Below are 5,272 nucleotides of genomic sequence, written 5' to 3'. Positions count from 1 at the left end.
ATGTTTACATGTCAGCCACGTAGTGAGACCTCAGGAATACCTGAGGGAAACCAGCCCTGAAACAACAAGCAAATTTCCACACTCCTTCGATGCCAGATGGCAGGAGAGGATGTGTCCATGGAAACCCGGGTGGATTAGGCGTACTTTCAAACTTCTCAGCACTGAAGTAGGCCATTGCATTGTTTCTTTCTCCAAGGCCACTTTGACCCACACATCAAGAGCCATCTCTCTCTGCTGTCCCCACTTCTTGAGCATGGAGCCACATAGCACAACTGCAGGAGCTGGGCTGAGACACTGCTTCCCCTAGATCTTTCTACCCTTGTGGCCACACTGGTCTGGCTGGTTTCTTCATCCCGGGCCTGTAGTAGCTGTGACATGCTGATTTTGCTCAGTGCACTGCAAGGTGCTCCCTTCCACACTAGCATGGGGAATAAATAAATTTCTATATGCCCCATTCATGCAATTTCTGACTATCCTGGAATATCCCAATGCACTTTGAGATAATCAACAATCTAACCAATTCTCTGCATATTTTTACATCTCCTGAGTTTTCCTTGGCTGTTCCCACAGTAAAAGAAAACCTCCTCAGCTACAAAATCTTCTTCTCTCCCCTCTTCTCCTGCCCAAAGTCCCGCAGTGTTCTGGTATCTACAAAACTAAAGCTTTTAATTTAACATTTTGAAATCCTTCATCTCTCACTCACACCCCCCCCAAATCCTGCCCATGCAGACATATTTGAAACAAATTGGTCCCCAAGGCTCTGACTAAATCTTTCTTTGGACATGCAGTTCTTGCTGTGGTTAACAACTGTCCATTGTACCCTGTCAGACACACACTGCCACCCCTCTTAGGAAACAGAGTATGCTGCATCCACATAAAAGCATTTCATAATGCTGCCATTTACATAACAACTTTCTAAATTGTACATCGACACATTTCCCCAAATCGTTACTGTAGGTGAATTAAATCTTCCACTAAACACCAGCAAATGGTGGTAATGACAACTCTTCTAAGTAGCACACCCCATAAAGCCCAGAAAATGGAAATCAATCACTCTTCCTTTTTTTTCCTCAGAACTGCTGAAATTTATTACACACAGCTGTGACAGAAAATAAATAGATGACAAAATTGAGAAGAAATACACTAAAGTTAGGAATCATGTGGATGAATTCCTGCAGTAGCAATACAAAATGGGTCTTTGAGAATCTTGTTTAGTAGCAGTGTTGCTGTGGCCGTGATGGTCTAAAGATATGTGAGGGGCAATAACTTCTATGAGAAGCAATAACTTTTACTAGACCAGCTGATGTAGCTGAAAATACCAACATGCTTTTGGGTACATTGACCTGAAGAAGAGCTTCCATGCTTGAAAACTAGTCTGTTTTTTTCCTTATTACATCTGCTGATCTAATAAAAGATATTGCAGTTTTCTGCATTTCTTAACTCTCTGTTCATTAGCAACTAGTAACCACACAAAATGTTTTTTCAGCCACTTACTTGCTTTTCCAATTAGGACTGAAAATGGATAAGGAATCCAGAAACACAAGAGGCTCAAATCTTTGTACCAGTGGACATATGGCCACTTCTCTTAATTTTGATATCACTAATGGTGCCTGTACCCATAACTTGCAAAAATAACTTTTAATCCACAAAGTTACCCACAAAGACCAGATATATCTCACATAGTAGTGAAAACCCTTGGGATATACAGGACAGTTTGGAGAGAACAGGACAGGAAGATCCACATGCAGCAAACACCAGCTTTCCAAGCTCATAGAGCAGTGTAAGTATCTCTCTAACACCTTCAGGGCTGTTTCTAGTTCCAGATGGTTGCTTGGCTCAGGGACCACAGCAGTGTCTATGTTACTCTGCATCTGAGCAAAGCATCTCTCTTGGACTGATGGAGGAGAGAGTTCAGATCTTTGATATCCAAAGATACCCATGGATGAGACAGGTGACCTATGCAATGATGAGGGGGATACATGACACTGGCCTAAAGGTCAGTTTAGGCAAGGTTTCTCCCCTATAAAGCATGATGGTACTTATTACCACCACACTGAAATGGCTGTTAAATACACCCCAACCCCCTCCTCGGTGTTTTCATGGGACAAATGCTCAGCACCTTCCAAGTCTGACTTAATCCTTCAACACAGGGAGCCAACAGCATCCCAAGGGTGACTCCTACAAAATCTCAGCAGACACATGGTAGCAAATGTAGTCTTCTGTTTAGAAGCAACATAAGAATGAAGAAATATCAGAACAAAACTAAGCTTGCACTTTGACATGACCTGCTGGCTAACATTTCTGATTTCCCCTGCTCCACTTCAGACTCAAAGCTCTCCTTGTTGCAGCATTTGCTAGGCTGCTGGGAAGCTGCTCAGAGCCCATGCCAGCTGATCTTCCCTTCACCTGTCCTGCAAGAAGTCTAGAACATTCTCTAAATCACTGCTGACAGGAATGCAAGTTCCCAAGCCATTATTGATAGCATTTCTTGCTGTTGCCTAGTGCTAGCCATGGATCACACAGTATTTTTGAGAGTATAGAGCACCTGAAGAGTTTATAGTGTCCTGGATGGGCACAAATTTAGCTCTGCTGAACATCCTGCATTGGCACAATATGACATGGATGCCTATGCAAGGCAGGGTGTACATAATTCCCATTTGCCTGGACCAGAAAGGATTTTTTCACAGCAAAAAGACAGAGAGTAGAACTTCTCCTAGAGACCCTACCATTCTCTACATAATGAAACAGTCATCAGGTGAGTCCATCAGAGCCAGGACTTAAGCCAGAGGAAGAAGTCATCAGAGCTGACTTAAGGACAGCAGGAAGGATTAAACTCTGCCCTCACCAGACTTAAGAGCCAGCATGTCTTATGGAACTGAATCAACAGCCACTGTTGGAGAGTTAGAAAATAGCTCCATGTATAACATAAGGCAGATCTGCACCTCCCACCACTGCCAGACAATGACAAAAGTGGAATTTTCAAGACACGTTCACCAATGCTCTTTCTAATGCTCATTTGGGGATTTTAACTCCAGGGTCAACACCAATTAACTCACATGGGTCAGACTCTCTCCATTCTGCACTAGAGTTTTTAAATAAGTTGGCATGTAGGGCTCTTAAGCACCATTTTGATACTCACATAAGCAGCCCAGACACTGTAGTCCCAAGTAAACAAAAACACCAGAAGGTTTTTTGCTGAGTCAACTCACAATCAATTTCTGCTTCCCTTCATGTACAAAGCAAGGCATTTTCTTCTCCCTACACTGCACAAAATGGTCATTTTAACTGGCAACTACAGCACCAACACTAAAAACTCTACAGGGTCATGGAAGGTAGTGTCCTCTCAGTCTACATCTTGTTTTCTTCAGGACAACACAGGAATGCAGCTATAGTCCAACCACTTGCCTTTAATTGTGAATGCAGGACTTCAGTCTCCAGAGCAGAGTTGTCAGCCCTGCACCTTCCCTCATGCCTGCCTTCATTTAGTGGTGCTTAAAAAATGTATGCTTAAAAAGCAAAGTTGAGTTGTCTAAGTGCAAAGGAAAGCCTTTTAATTAGAACTCAAATCAAAACAAAAGGAGGGAAAATGAAGGAAAAGCATAAAGTGATTCAACATTTCCAAGTTAATTTCCTGGACCTTTCCCCTGCTCCCTCCACCTCTTTTATTTTTTTTTTTTCTCTGAGTCTACGAAGACAACAGGCCCTTTTGGGCCAGTTGGACTGGAGGGTTTTGTCTGTAAAGAACTGCATTGGGATTGCCAGTTCATTTCACCCTGGTGGCACTGATTTATACCAGTGCCTGGTCAAGGATTAAGCCCTTCATCAAATTTTAACTGCCCTTGTCCCTTTAACAGTACGATTTCAAGCAGGAACCCTTCCTAGACCCTGGGTGTCTCTATGGTAACAAAACAAGATCGTTTTGTTCTAGCTCACAGCATTGTGTGCATATTGAAAAGCACAGTTAAGATATTTTGAAGTGGAGAGTCCAGATCAGTCAATTCTGAAGCCCTGCAAGAAAAAATGATTATGCAAATTAAACTCCTAAAGGTGAATGGCAATGAATGCTTTCAACGTAGACGGTTACAGTATGAGAAATGAGAGCAGCAGTCTCAGCAAGGTGCCTCGCTCAGCAGTACAAACACATTACACCAGTTGCCTTTCTTATTGCTTATTTTAGCAAAATGGTCTGGGACAGAACAGGTCACACCGACAAGACTATTTCTGGGTTTTGTAGCTGTTGCTACAGTACAGCCAAGACTGAGCATAGCTGCTACATGGAGAAATTAAGTCTCCAGGAATCATAACAGCGTCCCTCTCACATTAAGAGAAAGGAAGTAATGATGCATCACTGAGTTCACGACTGGACTAGAAAAGACAGTAACTTAGAAGTCTGCTTGATGCCTGCTTTAGAGGAAAATTTTCCCTAGTGCCAACTGACTCATGATTGGCAGCAGTCTGTGGTATCTCTCACTTGCTGGCTTCTCCAGAAAACATCACAAGAGGAGCTTGTGGTGGTCTTATGGAATGCCGCAAGTTGGAAAAGCAGCAGAATGTCTCATGGTGGAGGTCTAAGGAAGTTATTCCTTCTTTCATTCATTGTTTCTTTTTTATTTTTTCATGGCTATCACTCACCTCCTCACAAGGTCAAGTGCCAGGTCCTGCACATTGGTCACAGCAACCCCAGGCAGCACTACAGGCCGAGGGAAGAGCAGCTGGAAAGCTGCCCAATAGAAAAGGACATGGGAGAGCTGGTCAACAGTGGCTGCACATGATCCAGAAGGCCAATGGCATCCTGGCCTGTGTCAGCAACAGTGTGCCCAGCAGGACCACAGCAGTAATTATACCCCTGTGCTTAGCACTGGTGATACTGCACTTTGAGTGCTGTGTCCAGTTCTGGGACTCTCACTGCAAGAAGGACACTGAGGTGCTGGAGAGTGCCCAGAGAAGGGCAACAGAGCTGGGGAAGGGTCTAGAGAGTGAGTGCTATGAGGAGTGGCTGAGGGAGCAGCAGATGTTTAGCCTGGAGAAGGAGGCTCAGGGATGACCTTGTCGCCCTCTACAACTCCCTGAAAGAAGAGGTGTAGCCAGGTGGGGGCAGCCTCTTAGGCAACCAGGGACAGGAGAGGACACAGCCTTAAGCTGTGACAGGGGAGGTTCAGGTTAGACATCAGGAAGATGTCCCTTTCACAGGGAGAAGCAACAGAGAAAGGATTGTCAAGCATCGGAATGGGCTGCCCAGGGAAGTGGTGGACTCACCACTCCAGAGGTGTTT

Source organism: Fringilla coelebs (assembly GCF_963513975.1).
Source record: "Fringilla coelebs genome assembly, chromosome: 2".
In the NCBI taxonomy this organism is placed as follows: domain Eukaryota; kingdom Metazoa; phylum Chordata; class Aves; order Passeriformes; family Fringillidae; genus Fringilla; species Fringilla coelebs.
Note: the sequence above shows the minus strand (reverse complement) of the source record.